This window comes from Petaurus breviceps, unplaced genomic scaffold (genome assembly GCF_028583685.1).
Source record: "Petaurus breviceps papuanus isolate PSGF00001 unplaced genomic scaffold, PetGlider_PUasm1.0 138, whole genome shotgun sequence".
Lineage (NCBI taxonomy): Eukaryota > Metazoa > Chordata > Mammalia > Diprotodontia > Petauridae > Petaurus > Petaurus breviceps.
In genome coordinates, this window is record NW_027185694.1 from 34,026,912 (window position 1) to 34,041,265 (window position 14,354).

The following is a 14,354-nucleotide window of genomic DNA, read 5'->3' on the forward strand; positions in this document are numbered from 1 at the left end:
TTTTCCAGGTCAGTCATTTTTCCAATGAGATATTTCACATTGTCTCCTATTTTTTCATTTGTTTGGGTCTGTTTAATAGTATCTTGATTTCTCATAAAGTCACTAGCTTCCATTTGCTCCAATCTAACTCTGAAGGAATGATTCTTTTCAGTGAGCTTTTGAGATTCTTTTTCCATCTGGCAAATTTGACTCTTTAAGGCATTCTTCTCCTTATTGGCTTTTTGAGGCTCTTTTGCCATCTCAGTCAGTCTAATATTTAAGGTGTTATTTTCTTCAGTCAGGTTGTTGACTCTCTTTTCATGATTTTCTTTCATCATTCTCATTTTTATTCCCAATTTTTCCTCCACTTTTCTTATTTGGTTTTCAAAATCCTTCTTAAGCTCCTCTATGGCTTGTAACCAGCTCATATTTTTCTTGCAAGCTTTTGGTGCAGGAGTTCTGACTTCTTTGTCTTCCTCCTCCTCCATGCCTTGATCCTTTTTGTCCCCCCAAAAGGAATCCAAAGTCAGATCGCTGTGCTTTCCCTGCTTCCTCCACTTGCTCATGTTGCCACTCAACCACTTGGCTATTGAGATTTTTGCCACAGTAGAACTCAGCTTTCAAAGAGGAAAGCTTTGTCCCAGATTGCTGGGGGTTTTTTCAGATACCTGAGCTATTATTTGGGTGCCCTCTCTCACTGGCTCTGGCACATTAGTTACACACCCCAGGACCTCCATACAGGACAGGGATCCAGATCCAAGCAGATTAAAGCAAGAGCAATTACCCCTCAGACTGGTAGCTTGGTCCCCCTACCATCTGCAGGCCAAGAGCTCTGAAGCAACCATGCAGCTGTGGCTACCGTGCCTCAGCCACTTCTCTCTCCGGGGGTAGAGGCCAGGCTGCACTCCTGGACCCCCTGTTCCCAAAGTCTACTGACCTCTCACTTTGTCTTTGGCATTTATGGGTTGGTAATTCTGGAAACCAACACAGCTGCTGGTGATCCACTCTCCCAATGTCCCTCTAGCCACAGCTGGTCGGGCTGCCCTGAAGCTCAAACCTCGGGCTGGGCTCAACTCCCAGAGCGTTGAGATGGCCCCTTCCTGACAGTCTGCTGGGCTGTCTTCAGTGGGAGGTTAGTTTCTCTCCATAACTTTGTGGGTTCTGTAGCTCTAAAGTTTGTTTAGAGTAATTTTTTACATATATTAGAAGAGGTGGGAGCAGGAGCCATATGGAAGTCCTGTTTCTACTCTGCCATCTTGGTTCTGCCCCTACAATAAAAAATTTTAAGGAAGGCAGTCTAGCAGTTTCAGATTTCAAAGTACTTTACAAATTGGTAATCACTAAAACAATCTATTATTGGCTAAGAAATGGAGTGGTGAATCAGTGGAATAGATTAGCTACATGATACACAGTAGTAAAGGACCATAATAGTCTAGTGTTTGATAAACCCAAAGATCCAAAGTTTTGGTGTAAGAACTCACCATTTTGACAAAACTTGCTTAGAAAAGTGGATAACAGTTTGGCAGACAGTAGGCATGGACTATATATATATATATAATATCATATAGCAAAACAAGGTCAAAATAAATAAATAATTTAAACATAAAAGGTATTAACATAAGTAAATTAGGGGAGCATGGAAAAAATGTACCTATCAAATCTATGGATAGGGAAACAGTTTGTAACCAAACAAGAGATACAGAGGATCACAAGAAGCAAAATAGATCATTTTGATTATATGGAAATAAAAACCTTCTATACAAACAAAACTAATGCAATCAAAATCAGAAGGAAAACAGGAAACTGGGGGTGGGGGGAATTTTGCAACAAGTTTAAAGGTCTCATTTTTAAAACAAATATAGGGAATGGAGCCAAATTTATAAGAATAAGAGCCATTCCCCAGTTGATAAATGGTCAAAGGATATAAAGAGTTTTCAGAAGAAGAAATTAAAGCTATCAATAGTTACATGAGACATATCCCAGAATTCAACGCTCTCTCCTCCCTTCTGCTGTGGCTGCTATTGGGGCAATGCACCACAGCCATGGCAATCTGGAACCCCATGGCCGTGGGCCTCAACAAGGGCCACAAAGTTACAAAAAACATTTTGAAGCCACAACACTGCTGCCACCATGAGCGCTTGACCAAAAACACAAAGTTTGTGAGAGATATGATCCGGAAGGTGTGTGGATTTGCCCTTTATGAAAGGCGGGCCATGGAATTGTTAAAAGTCTCCAAGGATAAGTGAGCCCTTAAGTTCATCAAAAAAAAAGGGTGGGAACTCACATCTGAGCCAAGAGGAAGAGAGAGGAGCTCAGCAATGTCCTAGCTGCCATGAGGAAGGCTGCTGCCAAGAAGGACTACACTGGACTATACCAACCTTCCCCATTTACCCAATAAAGATTTGACAAATAAAAAAATTTACATGAAAAAAAAAAAAACGCTCTAAATCACTACTGATTAGAGAAATGCAAATTAAAACAACTGTGAGATACCACCTCAAATCTATCAGATTGACTAACATGACAGAAAAGGAAAATGACAAATATTGGAGGGGATGTGGAAAAATGGGGACACTAGAGCACTGTTGGTGGAGTTGTGAATTGTCCAACCATTCTGGAGAACAATTTAGAATTATTCCTAAAGGGACAAAAAACTGTGCATGCCTTTTGACCCAACAACACCACTACCAAGTCTGTATCCCAAAGAGATCAAAGAAAAGGAAAAAGAGCTTATTTGTACAAAAAATATTTATAACAGCTCTTTTTGAGGTGACCAAGAATTGGAAACTGAGGGGATCGCATCAACTGGGGAATAGCTGAACAAGTTGTGGTATATTATTGTGATTGAATGCTATTGTTATATAAGAAATGATGAGCAGGATGATTTCAGAAAAACATGAGAAGGCATATATGAACTCATGCAAAGTGAAATGAGCAGAACCAATAACACTGCAAACAGTAACAGCAATATTATAACAATGATTAACTGTGAAAAATTTAACTTCTCTGATCAAGACAATGATCCAAGACAATTCCAAAGGACTTATAATGAAAAATTCTATCTACTTCCAGAAAGAGAACTAATGATCTCTGAATGCCAATTGAAGCATAACTTTTTTTTAACTTTTTCTTATTTTATTTTCTGTATATTTTCTTTTGCAACATAACTAATATGTAAATACATTTTGTATGACTTCACATGTATAATCAATATTATGTTACTTGCCCTCTCAAGGAGGAGAGGAGAAGTAAGAGGGATAAATTGTTTTAAAAATTGTTTCATGTGTAATTGTGAAATATTAATGGAATACTTTTTTCAAAAAAATGTGTGTCTCTGCAAAACTTTCCTACAGAGTAGGTACCCTGGAAGGAACAACATCAAATCACAAAATCAGACTATCCTTCAGAAAAGTTCTGGTACAGAGGGAAGAAAGAGCACTGTCCTGGGACTCAGGAGGCTCTGGTCCTGGGTCTGACATTAATTCCACATGAACCTAGAAAGTCATTTTGCTTCTCTACATCTTAGTTTTCTCTCCTGTAAAATTAAAGAATTGTACCAAATGATTTCTTAAGTCCTTTCTAAGTGCTAAAAAGTCTTCCAGGTCCTTTCTAGTATTCTTTGAATACAGGCAGTATTTTCAAAATAGATTATATTGATTTTTTTTTTAATTTTAAATTACCTGGACTTCTCCCTATCTTTCCCAATTTCTCTTCCCCGTAAGTTATGTCTTATAATAAACTTTTAAAAAAGAAAAAAAGATCAACAAAATTGATCAAGACATCAAGGAAATCTGATGTAATACAAATGTGGGGAAGGAGGTATCTCAAATCACATTTCAGAGGGCAAGTTTGGTCTATATAATTTGGAGACATTCACTTTTAGTTGTTCTATAGTGATTGTTCTTTTTATTTGCATTTGTTGTAATTATTATGTATATTATTTTCCTTGTCCTGCTTATTTCACCTTGCATCAGTTCATGTATGTCTTTGCATGCCTTTCTGTACTCATGTTTGTCATTCCTGACAGCACAGTAATATTTCACTCTATTTGTATATCACAATTTGTTTAGCCATTTCCCAATTGATGAGCATTTATTTTATTTCCAATTCTTTGCTATGAAATAAGTGCTACTATAAATATCGTTGTGTTTATGGAGCCTTTTTTCTGTGGAAGACCTCCTTGGCATTTTATGTCTAGCAAGGGAAACTCTGGGTCAAAGATATATAGAATTTTTAAGTCCTGCTAATATATTAGTTGGAGATAGAACTGAAAAAATGTACCAGCAGGAGGACCTTATATTTGTCTCCAAAACCCCAGGAATACCTATTGCTGGAGAACCCCCTGCAAACTTATCTTCTCTTTCTTCCAAAAAATGTCTCCAAATATGCTCACTGGAGCAGAGATTTCAACTATCTTGAAAATCATAGTACCTTTTAATCTGGCATTTGAGACAAAATCCTCTGCTAACAAAATATATGTAGCTTTAAGAGCACCCATGTATGCATAGGGTTACAGTAATCTCAGGGCCAATGTGAGATTTATAATATTACTGTTTGCAGATGACATGATAGTATATCTAGAAAATCCAACTATCTCAACCAAAAAATTAATAGACAAAATGAGCTCAGTAAAGTCACAGGATACAACATTAACCTACAAAAATCATTCACATTCTTATTTGCTAGTGATAAAGATCAAGAAACTCTCATTAAAAAAAATCCATTTAAAGTAACACAAAAAGCATAAAATATTTGGAACTTAACCTCCATAGAAATACCTACATTTTATATAAGAACAATTAGAAAACTGTAAATGAAAAGAAAAAAATACAAAATGATTGGAGGGAAATTCAGTGTTTATGGATGGGCTGGATTAATTTAGTAAAAAATATCAATACTCACTAAATTAATTTACTTAATGCAATGCAATTAAAATGCTAGGGGGTTCAAATCAAATTGGATAACATTTGAAAAACACTTTGGAAATATTAAAGCACTATAAAAATGGTATCTATTATTATTTATAACACTAAATAAAATAATCATGTAAGAGATATGAGTCTAATGGAAAGCATAAGTAGGAATATCTAAGGAAATATTTAAAAAGCTGATGAGGATGGTCTTGCATGCTGAGATTTTCAAACATATTACAAAGTGGTTATCATCAAAACTATCTGGTACTGCAGAGAAAAATAGAGAAATAAATCAATGGAATAGAAGAGATACACTAGACATTCAACCAAACATATACAAAAAATTGGTATTTGATAAACCTTTTGAAAATAAAAACCAGTGAAAGGATTCATCTTTTAACAAATATACCTGGGAAAATTGTTTGGCAATTTGGCTTGAAATACATTTAGACCTACATCTTATACTATATACCTCATTGAACTCTAGCTGGAAAATAGACTAACTATAGAAAGGATGGAAGAAAATGGAATAATGTATTTCTCTCAATTGTGGAGGTCAAAATGATTTTTTTTCTATTCAACAAATGAAGGAGTTATTAGGGACAAGATAGATGTGCTTGACTGCATTAAAATAAACAATTTCTATACAACAAAACACAGTATGACAGAAAGGAAGAAAAATAACAGATGGGAAAATGTTTACAGCAAATATGACAGATAAATCTTTACAATTAAGTTATTTAAGGAACTGTTAAAAATTGCAAAGGTAACTCCCTTTTCACAATGGATAATGAACAGAAATTGTTCAAAGGAGGAAATTCACATTGGAAATAGTTATTTGAAAATAATGTTCAGCTTTATTAATATCTAAACAGATGCAAATTTAAACAAGTCTGAGGTACTACCTCATGCTTATCAACTTGGAAAAAATAATAAAAAGTGATAAATGGAAAGCTTACAGGGTTGTGGGGAAACAGGTACACTCATCCATTACTATTAGAATTGCTCATTTGTAGAATTTTTTAGAGCAATTTAGCAGTTCACAGTAAAAGTTACAAAATAATCATACTCTGATTCAATAATTCTATTACTGAGACTACACCCTGAAAGTGTTATTTTAAAAAAAAAGCAAAAATAGCTACCTATTCAAAGAGTTTCATAATAGCAATAGTTGTAATTACCAAAAACTAGAAGTAATCTAAATTATGATAACAGGAGAATGGCTATATAAATTCTAGTATGTTAAATGTAATACAATTCTATAACACAATTCAAAGTCCAAAACATATGGAGAAAACAAAAAGAAATCTGGAAAGACGTTTATAACATAATACAAATGTATCAACAAAAATGAATTATGAAAAGAGTACACATTGATTATGACCATATAAGAGGGAAATTATATGAGAATGAACAAAAATAATTCTAATGTGAACAGGTATAACTGAAATGTTATACTATTTTATGTAATGAAATGAATTGACTTCAAGGTAAATGTATGCAAAGCATTCTCCTGCCATTGAGAGGGTATCTACCTGTGGAGTATTCTGACTGCCCATCTGTCATTCCTTTATCCACATGACCAGCCTAATTTCTCTTCCTATCATAAATCTCTTTTTCAAATTTATTTTTGTTTTCAACATTCATTTCCACAAGATTTTGAGTTCCAAATTTTCTCCACATCTCTCCCCTACTCTCCACTCCAAGATGGCAAGCATACTGATTACCCCTTCTCCTAGTCTGCTCTCTCTTATTTCCCCCCATCTCTCCCTTACCCCCTTACCCCTTACTTTCTTATAGGTCAAGATGGATTTCTATACCCTATTGCCTGTATATCTTATTTCCCAGTTGCATGTAAAAACAATTTTTAACATTTGTTTTTAAAACTTTGAGTTCCAGATTCTCTCCCTTCTTTCCTCCTCACCCACCCCCACTGGGAAGACAAGCAATTCAATATAGGTTATACACTTGTAGTTATGTAAAATATTTCCATAATAGTCATATTGTGAAAGACTAACTATATTTTCCTCTGCCCTGTCCTGCCCCACCCCCACCCTGTTTATTCTATTTTCTCCTTTGACCCTGTCCCTTTTTCAAAAGTGTTTGCTTCTGATTTCTCCCTACCCTAAGCTGCTGTCCCTTCTATTATCCCCCCCTCTTATCCCCTTCCCCCCTACTTTTATGTAGGGTAAGATATCCAATCAAGTATATGTTATTCTCTCCTTAGGCCAAATCCAATGAGAGTAAGGTTGACTCATTCCCTTTCACCTCCCTGCTTTTCCCCCTCCATTGCAACAGCTTTCTGTTGCCTCTTTTGTTTTTTGAAAATAATGGAGGGCAATTGGGGTTACGTAACTTGCCCAAGGTCACACGGCTAGTTGTGTGTGTGTGTGTGTGTGTGTGTGTGTGTGTGTGTTAAGTGTCTGAGGCAGGAACCAAACTTGGGTTCTCCTGACTCTGGGGCCAGCACTTTACTCACTGCACCACCTAGCCACTCCACTCTTGCCTCTTTTATATGAGGTAATTTGCCATATTCTATCACTCCTTCTCCCAATATATTCCTCTCTCACCTCTTAATTTAATTTTTTAGACATTATCCCTTCAAATTCAACTCACCCTGTGCCCTCTATGTATACACACACATATATATATATATACACACCTATAATTACATATGTGTACATATACATACATACATATACATACACACACACCTTGCTTTTCCTTGAACTCAATATTCCATCTCTCAACTCCCAGTATTTTCACTGGTTGACCATCCCCTATACATGGAATGCTCTCCCTCCTCATCTCTGCCTCCCGCATCATCTCTACTTCTGGGGCTTCCTTCAAGTGTCAGCTGGAGTCCCATATTCTACAAGACTTTCCAAGTCCTCCTTAATGATAATGCTTTCCCTTTGAGATTATCTCCAATTTATCCTCATCTCTACATTGTTGTTTGTATATTCTCACTGGCATCATAATGTGAACTCCTCAAAAACAGGGACTGGTGTTTTTTTGTCTCTCTTTGTATGCCCAGTATTTATCACAGTGTCTGACAAATAGTAGGCACTTAATAAATGCTTCTTGGCCTGACTCAGTGACCAAAGAATGTTGGTAAAGATGGACCTTTGCCAGTAGATAACAAGGAAAGCACAAAGCACTCCAGAAGGTGTAATGGAAGTCAATCAATGGATCAGTCAATTAGTAAGTATTTATTAAGCACACAAAACCTTCCAGTTACTGTATTAGGAACTGGATATAAAAAGAAAGAACAAAATAATCTCTTGTCCAGGACCATACATTCTAATAGAGAAAAAACACATAAATAACTAGGCACTTACAAGATACATACAGAGTAGATGGAAGGTAATATGAAAGGAGACGATACTAGCAGTTGGATACACCAGAAGAGGAAGTCTGGAGGAGGTGAATGCTTTGAAACAATTACTTTTAATTTGAGTTCACTCTCCCAGAAATCAAGGTGCTATAGGGTGAGTGTCCCCTGCTGTGGGAGGAAGATCTTGGTACTTTCAACAAACATGCCTTTTGTAATAATTGATATCATTGGTTATGTTACAGTGGGGCAATAATCACTGGAATGTATCAGTGATATAAGGGAAATACTAATTGTGCCAAGAAATTTGTATTGCCAGTTGTTGAGAATGCATGAGAATGAGGGCTTGAGTCAAGAGTATTAGAGAAGAACCTCCATCTCCTCAAAGAATTTGTGGTGCATGGTTGTGATGGAATGCTACTGTGCTATAAGAAATTATGAGCTCAGTGATCTTAGAAAGGCATGGAAAGACTTGCATGAAGTGAGAAGCAAAGTGAGCATTGCATACAGTAACAGCAATACTGTTTTTAAGAATAACTGAGAACTAAGTCATTTTGTCTATCGTAATTACACAAATTAAAAATAAAGGATATATATGAAGAAAGATGCTATCTGAATCCAGAGAAATGAATAATATAGAATAATTTTACATGTGTGTACACACACACACACATATTTGTGTCTAATGGATATCAAACTCTAGGGTGAAAGGAGGAAAGAAAAAAAGGGGGGAAGAAATTTACGTGATAACTTTGTTGTATATTTGGAGGGAATTGCAAGTTGCATGTTGCAGATTCGCAACTTCATGTGTAATCATCTTTTTTATTGTACTGTACTATGGAAATGGTTGTTTTGTTCCATGAATTGAAAATAAAATATTTTTTAAAGTATCCATAGAATCTTAGAGGGAGATGTAGTCTTGCTTTGGGGGACCTAACTTGTCAATATAACAGGAAATAAGGACTCACAAAGCTTATAAGACCTATGACATATAACTTTTATTTTCTTATATTTGAGCATGTTGTATCCTCTAGTAGAATGTGAAAGTCTTAAGAGGTCTGCCTTGCTTTTATATTTGTATTCCTAGAATCTAGTATAGTGCTTGGCACATTATATATACATATATACATATATACACACACATATATATATATATATATATATATATCTCGTGTTTCCCCGATAATAAGACCTATCCTGAAAATAAGCCCTCCCCCCTTACTGTGTAAGATTCCTCTAAAATAAGCCCTCCCCCGAAAATAAGCCCTATTGAGATTGCTACTGTAGTGAAAGTGATCCCCTGCGCTACACGCTACATTACGGTACCCTCTGTATGCACTGTCCACCCCCCCCCCCCCGTGAAACGCACGCCGCGCTCTGAGCTGCATCCAATCGGAGCTGCAGCAGTGAGGCGTCATCCTGTTCTTCCCCAGTGATTTGCTTGCTGGCGCCATTGAGAGCAGTGCCGCAGAGGAGAGCTGAGGCAGGACACCATAAAAACCCGGTATGTAAGCGGGAGTGAGGGGGCATGATGGAGGATAAAAAGGGCATGATGGAGGAAAAAAGAAGAACTCAGGGGGCATGATGGAGTGAAAAGAAGGACTGATGGTCATAATTTTATTATTCTGTCTGTTTTGACCCCCAGACATGAGTATAAAAAGGAAGAGCTATGCTGTTGAGTATAAGAAAGCAATTGTAGAGGAGTCACATGGCAAGAATCTTGCAGTTTTCTGTAAAGAAAAACTTTTGGATCTTCGAATGGTCAGAAAATGGAGAGCAGATTATAATAACCTCAATCAACAGGTGGATGAGGGAAAAGGGAAAAAGCGCAGGTCTGGATCAGGTCGGCAGCCCTTATATCCTGACTTGGAGATCCTCATTGGTGAATGGATTGCTGACAGGAGAGCAAAGGCCTTGGTTGTACGCAGGGCTGATATTCAAGCATTTGCCCTTTCAATGGCACCAGAGTTTGAAATGGTCTCAGAAGGATTCAAAGCATTACAACACTGGTTAGACGGTTTCTTTCAACGGTATGAACTGTCCCTAAGAAGATCAACAACACTGTTTAAGCTGGAAGATGCTGAAGTTATTAAACGTGCACTTGCATTCAAGTCCTTTATTGATAGGATCGACATTTCCAAGTACCAAACCTGCAATATGATTGCTATGGATGAAACTGCAGTGTTTATGGGACAAAGATCTCAAAAAACAATTCATCACAGGGGTGGAATGTCAATCTACATTCCTACCACTGGCTATGAAAGTGCACAGGTCACCTGTGTTTTGGCAATTCGTTTGGATGGAAAGAAAGGCACACCTCTAATCATCAGTAAGGGCAAGAAAGATAAGATTGAACGTGTATATGGCATTTACGTTCTTGAAACCAAAAAAGCCTGGTGTACACAAGCCATTATAAGAAAGTGGGTTGATTTAATGCTGCCACTTGTTATGCGAGGTAACCAAAGAGGTCTGATAGTCTGGGATTCAGCCAGCACTCACCACGCTAAAAAAATGAAGAACTTCCTTGCAGAGAGAATAGATCAAGTAATGATTCCTGCAGGAATGACCCTTGATATTGCAATAAAGAAGCCATTCAAGGACTATTTGCGCATGGAAGTCAATGACTACATTGAAAATAGAATGGAAAGAAATCAGCGTGGAAACTTTGTGAAGCCCTGTCTGCAAGAAGTCGTGACTTGGGTGAAGAAGTCATGGGATAAAATTACTGACAGCTGTGTCGCCAAGGCACTACGAGCAGGTTACCTGGACAAGACATATTCATTTAAAGAGAGCTATATTGCTGGACATGACAGATTGGGTCCACTTCTTCTGAAGGAAATGGAGGCGCAAGACATCCAGGACGGAATTCAGGGTATGGACACTTATGATGATGTTGTTGAAGAAGATGACATGATCATTATTGAATAAAGGTACATTTTTTTGTTCACATTTACCTGCTCATTAAAATTGCTGTCAATGTTCATTAAAATAAGCCCTCCCCTGAAAATAAGCCCTCTGGTGTTTTTCTGTCCAAAAAAAATTAATAAGACAGTGTCTTATTATCGGGGAAACACGATATATATATGTGTGTGTGTGTGTGTGTGTGTGTGTGTGCAAAATGGCGATTGAATAACTGATTTCAACCAAGAGAAAAAGGGGGCAGACCTGAGTCCCATCAAGTATGAACTAAGAAGTTAGGGTCACAGGTGAGCTGACCAATGGGGAAAATTCAATTTGGACCTCTTGAGGATCAGATATATGAGTTAGGCTCCATCCAACTAATTTACAGGACAAAATGGTGTGTACCTAGATCTTACTTCCCTGTGATGGTTGCTACTCCCAGATTCACCCATGCTTTATTAAATTCTCAATGGCCATCTGACCATAACTTGAACTGAAAAGACTGTACATAATATATTTGCAGTTCCATATGCAATCGTTTTTTCTTATACTATGTTATAGAAATGCTTGTTTTGTCCTATAAATTAAAAACAAAATAAATTTTAAAAAAAATTTAAAAGAGACTGTAGAGAAAATACACTAAAGAAAAGTAAAAGGGACATGCTCAATGGCGGGTTGCATGAACCACGTGTCAAGGATGCCATAGTAGCGGTCATGGGAATTCCAATATTAAGGAAGAGGAGATATTGGATTAGGTGATATCTAAGGTCTCTTTCCATGCTGAGATTGAGTCTCTGACTCAAATATAATATGAAAAGATGTCATATAAAGAGCAGAAACTTGTGATTTCTTGGTGGGTAGAGAAGCAAAGTCTCTCAGTGGTGAGACATTAAGGGAAGCCTTTTTGGAGCATGCTCTGGGCCCATTGTGTCACAACACTTTAAAATAACAAAAGCTCCCACTCCCCTACCTTACCATCATACTGGGCAAATAGGACCATAGACTAAGAAGTGAAAGGGATCTTAAAAGTCATCTAGTCTGACCTTTTCATGTCACAGATAAGGAAATTGAGGCTCATGAGTAAAACTGCCCAAGCTCATTCAACTGGTATGTAGTAATGAATCCCAAGTTTCCTGGCAAGCAGTACAAAAAGCTTTTTTTCTTCCCCATAACACCACACCTCCAGGTACCTCATGATTGCTTGTCATTATAAATCAGTCTAGTTATGACAACTCTGCTCTGCACAATTCCATGTATGTACAATTATGAGCCTTCAGCTAAGAGAAAAAATTGAGTTAAGGGAATAAGGGAATTTGAGGTTTTATGGGTGACATTCAAATAACTAGCCATGAAGTCTGGTTGGTCCAGGAGTCAAGCATGGCCAGAAGGAGGAAAAAAATTGTTGCTAAATAAGTTAGAGGAGCTGGATGTAGGTTTCCAAAATGGACACCGTGGTCCCTATTTGGATGGAAAGAAATTGCCTCTCACTGTAGCTTCCTTTGTAGCCCAAGTACTTATCCCAATTCCTGGCACATAGTATGTATTTATTCAATGCTTGTTGACTTAACTTCCTAAGGTATACAGGTCTCTGGATCCTTTCCTGTTCTCCCAAGAGGAGAATCAAGATTCCTAATGATCTACTATGTCCTTTTCCTGAACTCTTCTAAGATTTATAAAAGAAAATTCCATAGTATTTAGAGATGGAAAGAACCATAGGAATCTAATCAAAATCCTCCCTTTAACACAGATAAGGAAACAAAAGCCCAGAGAGATTAGATGATTTGCCTACTGTCTAGCTACCAGAGGTCAGATTTGAACCTACCACCTCTGACTCCAAATGCAGGTCACTTTCCACTATATTGATGCTCTGTTGGGGCTAGTGTTGAAACAGCTGCAACAGAGGTCACTAGATCTTCTGTCAGTAATTCTGCCTTGAAGTTGAATGTGGACTCAATATTCTGAGTCTATGTGGAAAGGAACCCAAGGTGGGCTGACATATGGTTGTTCTTTCAGAATAACTTTTTAAAAGTGACCTCTTCTGATGCATTAATTAAAACAAAATATCATCATCATTATCACTAGCATTTCTATTGCACTTTAATGTTACAGAGCATTTTACAAATATTATCTAATTTGATCCCTTATAACAACCCTGGGGGATAGGTGTTTGGAGATGGAAAGAGTCTTTAAAAATAGTTTTGTTTTACAGATGAGGAAACTGAGGCCCTAGTAGGTAATAAGACTTACCCAAGATTTGAATGCATGTCTTTGTAATCCAAAATTAAGACTCATTAAATTCCTATAACAAAAACACATGATTTTATCCAGAATGAAGTATGCTCTGAGAGTCAGGGTGGGCCCAGAGAGGTTGTCCTTCTCAGTAAAGATAGGAGAACTTCAAAGCACTCTTATTTATGCTAAATCCATGGGAAAGGATAAAAAAAACAAAAACACAACATCCTTATCCTCTCCCCTACTGGTCTTAAATTTCATGATCCTTTAAATAAAGTTTTCATTTCCTTATTTCTAATTGCCTAGCAGCCTAAGGAAAGAAACACCAAGAGTTCTATGCCCTGTGGCTGTATTCTGGGGAAAATAAAGGGGGGGAATCTTTGTACTTTGTGTTTGTAAGTAGTCCTGGGAAAGGTCCGCCTCTAACTCCCTGATTCACCCCTGTCTGCTCTAGCTTGTATGGGAGGACTCCACATGTGTCTAAACACAGCTCAAAAAACCTGCAGTCAAAAATGGAAGGAGGGAGGAGGGGAGGGGGAGAACAGACTTCAAAGGATCTGTTCTGTTCCCTGCTCTTGCAAACTTATGCTTCCTTGTATTTTCCAGCCTCCTGCTGCACTCAACTCACTCAGTGAGTGGGAGGTCTGCCCAAGTCCATGGAGTGTTTGCTGCTGCTGTTGCTGCTAAGTTTGTATGTTTTTTTATGAATAGAATGTCAAGTAAATAGTGACAGAGTTTGGGTTGTGTTTTGTTTTATTTATTTTATTTTATGTTTTAAGGATTACTTTAGGCTGGAGCAGATGGAAAGCCAGAGTAATGGGAACCCACTGGAAGTTGAGTGCTTGCTCAAAGAAAATAGATGCAAAGGCATGGGGTCTGAGAGTCATCCAGGGTGGGTGTGGCCTAGAGCAAGGGACAGGGAGAAAGATGAGCCAAATCTAGTAAGGTAGGTGGTGGATGGCCTTGAATGGCAGGTAGAAAAGTCCCTCTGGCTA

General features: G+C 37.5%; 1 pseudogene; it reads left to right on the forward strand.

Moving 5' to 3' along the window:
• Positions 1-1,959: 1,959 nt before the first annotated feature.
• LOC138143898 (large ribosomal subunit protein eL36-like) lies at positions 1,960-2,412 on the forward strand (annotated as a pseudogene).
• The last annotated feature ends 11,942 nt before the right edge of the window (positions 2,413-14,354 follow it).